Genomic DNA, 12279 nt, shown 5'->3' with positions numbered 1-12279 from the left:
CAAAAAAAAAAAAAGTCCTCAGGGAAATCACCACTTCTAGATCTGGTGGAGGAATGTTCCCATGCTCACATGCAGCATCTTGCAGTGCAGAAAGGAAGGCAGTCCTCACAGACTGGTTGGGATATGCCAAAAGGACATAGGAGCCAATGTGGAGGGGCTCATCTCAGGCAAATGTGGGACAAATTGAGCATCTAAAAAGAATGATGACAGAATTGATCATTACACATTGAATTAAAATAATAAAATAAAAGGATGATTCTGTGGGGACAGGAAAAATAAGCTCTTCTTTATGGAAGAATACCAGTTAATAAATGTAGAAGGAATGGCAATTAGGAAATCATCATTTTGCAACCACCGCTGTAATAATAAACTTAGATCAGGATCATCAGTGTATGCCAGAGCCAGTGGGTGAAAATTTGTTGAGTGCGCTGAAAAGAGTTAACACAGCAAGCTTGAGATTATTATCCTTAGAAAGACCTGCTTGGCCCTTGACTGACATCTGGGAACTTGGACTTGAGGAAGGTTCCCATCATTCCCAGAATGGATAAGGGTGGCTCACTGTGCCTACACTGTTTGTACAGCAAGTGTTAACACCTGCTTTCCTTCTGGGAGTCTTGAATTTTGGTATATGCTATGCAGAGGGTGTCCACACGACCAGACTTCAACAGGAACCTTGTGTGCTGAGTCTCTAAGGAGTACCACCTGGTAACAACAGCATTTTGCACATTGTCACAACTTGCTGCTGGGAGAAGACCCTTGGAAGCTTGTGCCAGTTTCCTTAGGAATTTACCCATGCATCTTTTCCCATCACTGATTTACTTGGTATATTTTTGCAGGATCTGGTGAGTCCTCCTAGAAAATGATCAACACTGGAGGTGTGGTTTTATGGACCCTGATACATTGGGGAATAAGATAGTCATACACTCTCAAATCATCCGCCAACAGATTATTTCATAATTGCAAAGGGAACATGATGTCTTAACATTGGAGAAGTCTGGCAAACATCATCTTAATCAGGTAATCAAAATCACCAATAATGTGACAGACTTACAGCATGTGCTTTGTGGTATGATGCAATACTCTTGCCAAACATGTTTAATCTGAGTCTAATCATGAGGAAATAATCAGACAAATCCAAAATGAGGGACGTTCTCAAAACACCTGTTCTGTATTCTTCAAAAAATGTTGAAGTTGTGAAAGACAGAGAAAGGCTAAGGAATTTATTCCAGATTAAACAAGACTAAAGAAAGGGACAAGAAAACAGTGTGCAGCTATAAAGGACATTACTAGGATAACTTGATTGTGGGGAAATTTGAATGTAGAATGTTTACTAAATAAATATATTGTAATAATGTTAAATTTATTTTTTGTGTGATAATTATATTATGGTTATATACAGAAAGGACTTTTTAAGAGGTGTAGTATCTAGGAGTGATGTATCATGATGTTTGTAACTTCTCTCATATATATATATATATATATATATATATATATATATATATGAGAGAGAAAGAGAAGAGAGAAAAAGCAACTATACCAGAATGACAACAATCGATGAGTTTAGGTAAAGAATAGATTACATTAATTGCATTATTTTTGCAACTTTTCTGTAGGTTTGAACATAATTATTTTATTTTGTTTTATTTCATTTCATTTCATTTATTTATTTTATTGTATTTATTTATTTTATAAGCAGGATCTCATTGTTAATCCATTCCAAGAGCAATAGTTTGCATCCGTTAACCCCAAGCTCCCAATCCATCCCATTCCCCCCCTCCCCCCAGGCAACTATAAGTCTATTCGCCAAATCCATGATTTTCTTTTCTGTGGAAAGGTTCATTTGTGCTGTATATTAGATACCAGATATAAGTGATATCATATGGTATTTGTCTTTCTCTTTCTGACTTACTTCACTCAGTATGAGAGTCTCTAGTTCCATCCATGTTGCTGCAAATGACATTATTTCATTCTTTTTTTTATGGCTGAGTCGTATTCCATTCTGTATATATACCACATCTTCCTAATCTAATCATCTGTTGACAGACATTTGGGTTGTTTCCATGTCTTGGCTATTGTGAATAGTGCTACAATGAACATGCGGGTTCATGTGTCTTTTTTAAGGAAAGTTTGGTCTGGATATATGCCCAAGAGTGAATAGACATTTTTCCAAGGAAGATGTACAGATGGCCAACAAGCACATGAAAAAATGCTCAACATCCCTGATTATTAGAGAAATGCAAATCAAAACTACCATGAACATTTTTTTTTAAATAAAACATTATGAGGTGGAAGGAGAGGGGACAAACAAAACTCCCTGAAGAGAAGCCTTCTTTATTCCTGTGGTCTGAATAGTGGTCCAGATATGTATCATACGAGTTTCCCTGACACTTCTTATAAAATAAAAAAGGTGATAAACTTTTGAAAAAAATTTAGTAGTATCATTTTTCTGTACCACACCCCCACCACCTATCTGGAATTTAAATTCTACATATGTCAGGCTGTTTGATGTTATTTCACAGCTCACATATGCTCTGTTTAAATTTTATTTAAAATTTAAATTTTTATTTTTTTATTTTTTTGACCCCACCTACAGCATGTAGAAGTTCTCTGGTCAAGAAAAAATCTGAGCTGCAGCTGTAACCTATACTGCAGCTGCAACAATGCTGGATCCTTAACCTACTGCACCACAGTGGGTACTCCTTAAATTTTATTTTGGATAGATTCTATTACTTTGTCTTCATGTTCACTGATCGTATCTTCTGCAGTGTATAATCTCCTAATTTGATGAAGTATATTTTTCATCTTAGGTATTTATTTTTTCATGCCTATGATATTTCTTTGGGTCTTCTATCTTCCATTTATATCCTATCATTCTCATACTTTCCCCTAATTTTTGAAACTATAGAGTATATTTATTATAGCTGTTTCAACACCCTTGTGTACTAATTCTCTATCACTTTGGGTCTGTTACTCTTGATATTTATCCTAATTATATGCCATATTTTTCTGCTTCTTTGCACCTAGTAATTTTTATTGAAAGCCAGACTCTGTTTATTTTATAATAATAAGTGAAGTTGGATGAAATTGGAAAAGATGTAGTCCTTTATAAATTATTTTCTTTGTTCTGGAATGCAGTTAGGTCCCTTGGGAATGGTTCGATCCTTTGCAGTCCTGCTACAGAGTTTGCCGCTATGCGGTGGTTTCAGAACAACTTTCAGTCTAGAGATCTCTTGGCCCCACTCCTAAGGCAATACATTTCCAAGGACTCTACCAAATGCCCAGGTGTAGGAGGTCTTTCCTCCTTTCCTCTCCGTTCTCTCATCCAGAAAATGAACTATTCCAGGCTATGTATAAGCATTGGTGATTTTTCCATCTGCTTCTTTCCAGTGGTGCTTTCCTTAATCTTAGAAGTTTTCATATAGAAATACATAGATCAGAACTCAATCAGAGACTCAATGGAGACCCTTTGCAGTCCTCAAAAACTAACTCCCACCCCCTCTGCGCAGTTCCCTCCTCCCTGGTAGTCTACTAGGAAAATCCAGGCCTCCTAAACTCTGAACTCTGCTTCCTCAACTCAGGGAGCCCTTCTGGCTATGTGTAGGAGCTATGTGCAACTCCCTGTGCTATGATCTTGGAATTCTCCCAAGGCAGTGAGCTGGAGCATTCATAGGGATACCTCATATGTTTATCTTGTCTAGGGATTATTCTCCTATGCTGCCTGCTGTACATTACCTAAACAGATTATTTTATATGTTTTGTCCAGCTTTGCAGTAGCTTAACATGGAAGGGAAAACTTGGTTCCTGTTACTCCACGATGGCTGGAAATGGAAGTCTTTAGTGATATTATTTCTATTATAAAATGAGAAAATAATTTATTTAAGAAAATGTGTGGAAATTACTTGTGCATACTTAAATTAGAACAAAATTCCCATTGATCATTCACTAAACACATGAAATTTGGGTATATTTCATCCAGGAATTGTGTTTCCTATGATTAACTGGATTTAATTTAAAAAAAAATATGGGGAGTTCCTGTTGTGGCGCAGCAGAAACGAATCTGACTAGGAGCCATGAGGTTGCAGGTTCAATCCATGGCCTTGCTCAATGGGTTAAGGATCCGCCGACATTGCCGTGAGCTATGGTGTAGGTCGCAGATGCAGCTCTGATCTGGCATTGCTGTGGCTCTAGCATAGGCTGGCAGCTACAGCTCTGATTAGACCCCTAACCTGGGAACCTCCATATGCTTCGGGGGCTGCCCTAAAAAAGACAAAAAAGACAACAAAACAAAACAAAACACCAAAAAACAAAACCACATAATGGAAGATAATATGAGAAAAAGAATTGTATATATATACGTGCATGACTGGATCACTTTGCTGTACAACAGAAATTTACAGAACACTGTAAGTCAACTATAATTTTAAAAATTATTTTTAAAACCAACAAATAAATGTGGCATCTAAAATACAATTTTAGGAGTTCCCATCATGGCTTGGTGGAAACGAATCTGACTAGCATCCATGAGGACGCAGGTTCGATCCCTGGCCTTGCTCTGTGGGTTAAGGATCCGGCATTTCCATGAGCTGTGGTGTAGGCTGCAGATGCAGCTCGGATCCTGCATTGCTGTGGCTGTGGTGTGGGCCAGCAGTTACAGCTCTGATTCAGCCCCTAGCCTGGGAACTTCCAAATGCCATGGGTGCGGCCCTAAAAAAAAAAATACAAAAAAAATATACAATTTTAATACTTATTTTTCTAACACTATTTCATAATTATTTTACTATGCTCTTTCTTAGAATCAGTTATAAAGTGTGGACAATATCCCAATGTGTAGACACATATACTTTAGACTATTTAACCTTCTCTCTGAAGATGCACATTTAGCTAGTTCCTAGTTTTTGATACTCTAAATAATAAATAATAAATGTTTTTTTAATGGCCATACCCATGACACATGGAAGTTCATGGACCAGGGATTGAATCTGAGCTGCAGCTGTGACCTAGGCTGCCGCTGAGACCTGCTGGATCCTTTAACCCACTGTGAGGGGCTGGGGATTGATCCTGTGTCTCCACAGCTGCCCAAGTGGCTGCAGTCAAATCCTTAACCCACTGTACCACAGTGAGAACTCTGATGATGAATATTTTTATAAAGATATTTTTGTTTAAATTTGAATGATTTACTTATGCAACATTGGAAGTGGTAGATAGTATTTTAAGGACTCAATTCATTTTTCCAAATTGATTTCCAAAGAACTGTATCACTTAAAATATTTATTCCCCACTCTACATACAACAATTACGAAGTACTGACTCTGCGTCATTTATTGTATGAAGTTCTGGTGATGTAAGATAAACAAGACCTCGACCCTTTGAGTTCTAGGCGCTTACAGCCTAGCAGTGGAGACCAATATGTTAATAGATAAGTGCTGCGAAGCATTGTGGGGGTTCTGTATACACACAGACAGCATGCACCAAGTTGCTTTGGGCAGAGAAAAACGTCTATTGTATTACCTTACAGAGGCTGATGCAAAGTAGGCATTGAATAAATAATTGTTGAAAGAATGAAAGAGGAGGGTGAAAGAAGTGAATGTTCAATCCACTTAGTGACTTGTTCAGAAAAAGTTTCTTAAGAGGAACCTGTGATTTGTAGTTGGTGTATCACTTATTTGTTTACACATCTACTTAATAAGTATTTTTTGGCAGTGTGCCAGGGACCGTGCTAAATGCTAAGGACCTCGTTGCTACTGTTCCTGTGGAATGGAAGACAGATAATGAACAAGCAATTAAAATAATGGAGGACATAGAATAGTCTAAGAATATATAATAGGAGTGAGTCACTTAGTCTAGGGGTCAGTGGAGGTTTCCTATGGGGAGTGACAGTTAAGGCATGACTTCAAGTGTAAGTAAAAGTTAGAAAAAAGGAGAAAGTGAAAAATGGTTCCAGGCAGAGGCAGTCATATCATTCATCTATATGCAAATAAATGCTTTTCTAATGTGATGTGGCTTAAACACAGTTTATTTGCTAAAAAATTTTCACCTTCCTTCTTTCAGCAATGTGGTTTATATGGTTCTTGACTTTCTAAAACTTTTCTTTAATGACTAGTACAAAGGTAACTTCATCTTAGAGCCTATCCATATTCAAATATAATGGGCTCCTAATTCCAAAGGGTTGAATTGTGTTGCTTTAATACCATTCCGTGTGATAAGCAATGTTGTGTCCTTTCTATAGCAAAGGAAACTGAGCCATAAACCACAATATGCGGTGGACCTCAAAGAACCAGTCAGCCCACATCATCACATCCCTCAACCTGTCTGACTCCACCGTGGGGCCATCCCAGTAAATCCAGATTGCTGAATGAGATGATCACCAAAAAGGTACAACATATAGCTCTCTGGTTGTTTAGAGATCACTTATGAACCAATGCTGTGCACCAGGGCCTTTTTGAAGTGCGCAATATTGTTTAAAATAATGTCCTCATTCACTTGGAACTGAAACAGAATGAGGTGTTCTAGAGAAGTATAGTTCCACATAATTGAAGTTTACCTCTTTTAGTCATTACACTTTTTACAAATGCAAATGTCCGTGAACATAAATAATTCTAAAATAAATTGTACACTGTCAGCATTCTTAAACAGTGTTTCTAACCACCACTTAACATGATAACTCAGTCCATGAGCACTGACTGTTTCCTTTCATTTGTTGGTTACTGTTAATTATCTGTGTATTTGGCTCTATGCTACGAATTGAAAGTAAATTAATCAAAATCCCTAACAGATAGAAATTTTAAGCTAAGAAGGAAAAAACATACTAAACAACTAAGTTTAATATGTACAATAAATATACTGTGTGGAGGGAATTCGATGCAGGGGCTGTTCCACATGAGTCCAGGAAGATGTCACAGGTAAGATGACATTGGATGTGGACCTTGATGGTAGGGGAGGAAGGTGGCATTGGTGGCAGTGTGGTGGTGGATGGTGGGGTGCTGTTTCCCAGATGATGAAGTGGCATGAACAAAGCATAAGGTAGATCTAGAGAGTTGGGAGTGGGCCAGGGCGTGGGTAGTGTGGTGGGATGTGGCAGAGATGACACTGGAAGGGCAAATTGGGGTCAGCCCAGGAAAGGCTTTGGGTGCCATATCAGGGAGGGCCAGCTGAGGTTTCTAACAGAGAGTGGTGTGATCTGCATTGGTTTTAATAAAGATTACTCAGGCGAGCCTGAAAAATGCTGTATGGGAATGGTGGGAGAGATTGGAAACAGAGGCATCTGTTAAAACAACACAGAGGGCTGGGGGAGGCTTGAATTGGTCCAAGGAGGAGAAGAGGAGGAGCTCAGTTTGAGGTAAGAGGTAAGAGTTCAAAGGAGGTGGTAAAGTGTGGTTGAGAGCACAGGTCTTCCAGGCAGATCTGAGCTGGGATGGAAACCTTGCCCCTTATTGGATGAAGGACTTGGGGGTGCCACTTCACTTCTCTGCGCTTCAAGTTTCTTGTCTATGAAGTGGTGTTCTTAATACCTCAAAGGATGGTTGCATAAGTAAATAGGATAATAAATGAAGTACTTACCACTGAGTAGACAGTTTGCAATTTAGGGATCTTTTCTTTGTCCTAAAAGACCCAAGGCACAAGACAACCATTTTAACATATGGGGTGGGTTTCAGGGGCCTTCTTGTGGTTAGCTGTGCCTTTTTTGCTGCCGCATTTCAACAAATATGCATTGAGCATCTACTACATGCTGGGCAATGTCACTAGGCCTGTCCCTGTGGCTCCAAGGTCCTCTGAGAATTGAGCACTCCTGTTGGGCTGTAGGCTCGGAAACAGAGAGCTAATCGTGTTGTCTGTGAACAGAACTATGTGAATGCATCTGAAATAGGTGAGGCCCTCGAGGGCTGCCCTGTCACGTAGAATGCTTGGCTTTGGGACTTTATGCTGCTCAGAACACTTTCCCCTGAATGTATGGCTTTTCGTGCATCTTCCAGCTTACCCAAGGACCCAGCAAACATGGGAGACCTGGCTTATGCATAGATGGTGGAGCCAGGCTGGGAGCTAGATTGTCAGTCGAGGAGCTGGGGAGGCCACTCCTGGAGATGCCTGGAACAAGAGACATTCTCCCAGGCTGGCTTGCACATTGTAGCCATTTGTCATAAGAAAGGATGGCCTGCCTGATTCCTCGGTCCAAGCCCCCATGAGTCCGTACTGTCTTCCGCCTTTGGCGCAGGGGCTGGGGGGTGGGGAGACTGCAGCACATATCTCCATGGCTCATTACGTCATCTGCCGAAGGCAAGGGCCACTTGTCAGTTTTTGCTGGCTAAGACCTCAGGGCAGGACGACTTGGTGTTCATGATATAGAACATCTGTTTGGGGAGGCACACTTGGGAAAGAATGAAGGATTTTCTGGGAGCCCGACCGGCTCACTGAGCAAAGGCCAGGAGGCAGTTGGTGAAGTAGTTGGAAGGCTGCGATGTGTAAACACGAAGAGGGTGTGTTTCTCAGGAGTGATGGGAGTCTGCAGAAATGGATCACAGGCGTCCCCTCTTCTCAGGCACAGAGAGGGAGAAGGAACGTTGTAACACATGTGCATTTATTTGTTTGATTCAGTGGCTAATACATACCTAATACATTACTTTGGGGGTATGAATGAATATTCATGGCTATCATCTCTTTTCCTTCACAGTTGCTATTTGTACAGCAGTCACTCTTTGTATAGGTAGTTCCCTCCCATCCAGGGACCCAGTGCCCTGAAACCAGTTTAGCTATGGACTATGTCCCCAATATGCTGATAGCAGCACAAAAAGTAAATGAACCCCCTTGGCTGTCTGTATTTCTGTAAAGATGGAAGAGTTATATGACAGAAAGGCACATAGTATACGACAGTATACCCAACTAATCTGGCTAATAAGCTTGACAGAAGTTTGTAGGAAGCAGTTGAGAGGATTAGCACTGGAACTCAAAGGAAAAGCTTAATAAAGAACTTAAATGGCTATTTATCAGAAATTCTGTCCTGACTTTACCAGATTTGGAAAATCTGTGGCTGTTGGGGCTCACAAGCTGGAAAAGAGAATAGAGGAAATACATGAGGAAGGCAATTGGAAAAGGTCCTTCTTCTCTCCCAGGACCTCTTAAGATAAAAAATAGATTGGATCTGAAGGTGCAGTGGATTTTTTCCCTTAAGCTCCCCAACTCCAAGGTAGACATACTATTGCTATATTAAAAATATATATATGCTGCCTATATGGACACAAAAGTGTGTGTGAGGGTGTGGTCACTCCAGTTGTCTCAGGACAGCTGACCGCACCTAATCATCTTTCTTTCAAGAAGTAAGTCAAATGACACCCCTTCTTCTAACTCCTCTCCTCGGCACCCACACCAGGTGGAACACATCTCTTTGTGTCCCCACTTTACTCCATTTGTTCACACAACTTTTATCCCACCGATAATTCTGATTCCCCATGTAATTCTGGTCAGAGATTGTCTGAGTTCTTTGTGTAACCATGCATCTAATACAGTCCCTGATACATAATGAAGGATGCCAATTAAATACATTAATTTATTTATATACATTACACCATCTCCATTTATGTATTCAAATACAAATAGAAAAGTGTATCAAAAACATACTTTAAGTCAGTGTTTCTCAAGAAAATATTATGATTCAATTAATCTGGAAGAGGTGTTTTGTTTTGTTTTGACACTCTCCAGATAATTCAGATGTGCTGCCAGCATTACAAACCATTGATTTAAGAGGAGAAAAGTTTATTTTGGTAAAGTCAGTCAGTTTTTTTCTTTTGTGACTGGAGATTTCTGCATCTCAAAATGTCTGCTACACCAGAATTGTAAAAATTTCTTTTTGTCTTTTTGCCTTTTCTAGGGTCGCTCCCATGGCACATGGAAGTTCCCAGGCTAGGGGTCAAATTGGAGCTGTAGCCACTGGCCTACGCCAGAGCCACGGCAACGCCAGATCCGAGCAGCATCTGCGAACTACACCACAGCTGACGGCAATGCCAGATCCTTAACCTACTGAGCAAGACCAGGGATCGAACCTGCAACCACATGGTTCCTAGTCAGGTTCGTTAACCACTGAGCCATGGTGGGAACTCCTGGAGGTGTAAAGATTTCTTCCTGTTATTTTTTTCCCTGGAAGTTTTATAGTTTGGCCTTTACATTTAGGTCTATGATCTGTTTTAAATTAATTTTTCTGTATGATGTGAGTTTGGGGCCCAGGCTCGTTTACTGTCATGATTTACATTCAATTAGTTTCATCTGCTTTAAGTGTACAGTTCAATGGGTTTTGACAAATTTATGTACTTGTGTTACCAGCACCACCACAATCAAGGCAGGGCATTTTCCATCAATACTTTCTCTTTCCATTGAGTTACATAGGCACCTTTTTCAGAAGTCAATTAACCAATATGTGTGGATCCATTTCTGGACATGCTATTATATTCCATTAACCGATATGTCTACTTTAGCACTAATGGTACATTGTCTTGATTATATGAGTTTTATAGTAAGGCTTGAAATTGGTCTTAAAATATTTTTTTTCAAATTGTTTTATTTATTCTGTTTCTTTGAATTTGTGTATGCATTTTAGAATCAGCTTGTATTGTGATTGGGGTTGCACTAGATTTATGAATCAAGTTCAGAAGAACTGATATCTTAACAATATTAAGTCTTCTTATCAATGAACATGATATAGTTCTCCATTATTTGTCCTCTTTAATCTCTCCAAGTTTTAGTATAGAAGTCTTTCCTGCTTTTCATTAAACTTATTCTTAAGTATTTTGTGGGGTTTTTTGGTACTATTATAAATGGAATTGGCTCATCTTTTTGTTGGAGATAATTGTAAATTAGCATGCACCAGTAAGAAATAATACAGAGAGATACCATGTACCCTTTACCTAAGTTTTTCTTAATGGTAACATCTCAAAACTATAGTACAACTTTACAATCAGGATATTGATGCTGATTCAGATAAGATACAGAAAATGTCACTAAAGGATCCCTCAGGTTGCCCTTTCATTTATTATTTTTATTTTTATTTTTATTTTTTTCCTTTTGTCTTCATCCACTCCTTAGCCCCTGGCAAAAATTAATCTTTTTTCCATATGTATAATTTTGTTACTTTAGGAATATAAATTCCTATATAAAGTTTATTAAAGGAAGAATAAAGTATGTAACCTTTGGGGATTAGCTTTTTCACTCAGCATTATTCTTCAGAGATGCATACTTACTGTGTGTATCAATAGTTTATTCCTTTCATTACTGAGAAACATTCCATGGTATGGATTTAAGGGTTTGTTTAACAGTTCACTCATTGAAGAGCATCTGGGTTATTTCCCATTTTTGGCTATTACAAATAAAGCTGCTATAAACATTCATGTACAGGTTTTTGTGTGGACATAAGTCTTTATTTCTCTGGGATAAATGCTCAGGAGTGCAATCGCTGGGTTGCTTGTTTCATTTTTTTTTTAACTGTCAATCTATTTTCCAAGGTGTATCATTTTATATTCTCAGCAATAAATGAATGATCCCCATTCTCTGCATTCTCACCAGCATTTGATGTTTCACTTTTTAAAAAAATTTTAGCTATTCTGATAGGTATATTAGTGACATCTCATTGTAGTTTAATTTGCCGATCTCTATTGGCAAATGATGCCAACTGTACATCCTCTTCTGTGAAATGTCTCTATTTTTTGCCTATTTTCTAGTTGAATTTGTTTGATTTTTTTAAACTAAGTTTTGACAATTTTTAAATATTTTCTAGATACTAGCCTTTGTCAGACATGTGGTTTGCAAATATTTTCTTCTAGTCTGTCACTTGTCTTTTCATTTTCCAGCCTGTCACAGAGCAAAATTTGTATATTTTGATAAGGTCCAACTTATCAATTTTTTCTTGTATGGATCATATTTTTTTCATTGCAAGTCCAAGAACTCTTCCTAGCCCTAGATCCCCAAGAGCTTCTTCTATTTTTTTTTTTTTTTGCTGAGTTTGTAGATTTATGTTTTGCATTTAAGTCTGTGATTGATTTTTGTGTTAATTTTGTATAAAATGAAGACTTAGGAGTTCCCGTCGTGGCGCAGTGGTTAACGAATCCGACTAGGAACCATGAGGTTGCGGGTTCAGTCCCTGCCCTTGCTCAGTGGGTTAACGATCCGGCGTTGCCGTGAGCTGTGGTGTAGGTCGCAGACGCGGCTCGGATCCTGCGTTGCTGTGACTCTGGCGTAGGCTGGTGGCTACAGCTCCGATTCGACCCCTAGCCTGGGAACCTCCATATGCCGCGGGAGCGG

At 39.0% G+C, this 12279-nt stretch overlaps 1 long non-coding RNA gene across 2 annotated transcripts in view; it reads left to right on the top strand.

Moving 5' to 3' along the window:
- The window catches only part of LOC106510680, a 337456-nt gene extending 327567 nt beyond the window's left edge, over positions 1 to 9889 (top strand). The window contains exons 4-5 of one of the 2 annotated variants that reach the window (XR_002345448.1): positions 837 to 1017; positions 6227 to 9889. This is a non-coding gene — a long non-coding RNA (uncharacterized LOC106510680). The remainder of the gene's footprint in view (positions 1 to 836; positions 1018 to 6226) is intronic. The other variant, XR_002345450.1, reaches the window with a different exon arrangement.

This window comes from Sus scrofa, chromosome 6, assembly GCF_000003025.6.
Source record: "Sus scrofa isolate TJ Tabasco breed Duroc chromosome 6, Sscrofa11.1, whole genome shotgun sequence".
NCBI classification, from domain to species: domain Eukaryota; kingdom Metazoa; phylum Chordata; class Mammalia; order Artiodactyla; family Suidae; genus Sus; species Sus scrofa.
Note: the sequence above shows the minus strand (reverse complement) of the source record. Positions and strands in the feature narration are given on the sequence as shown.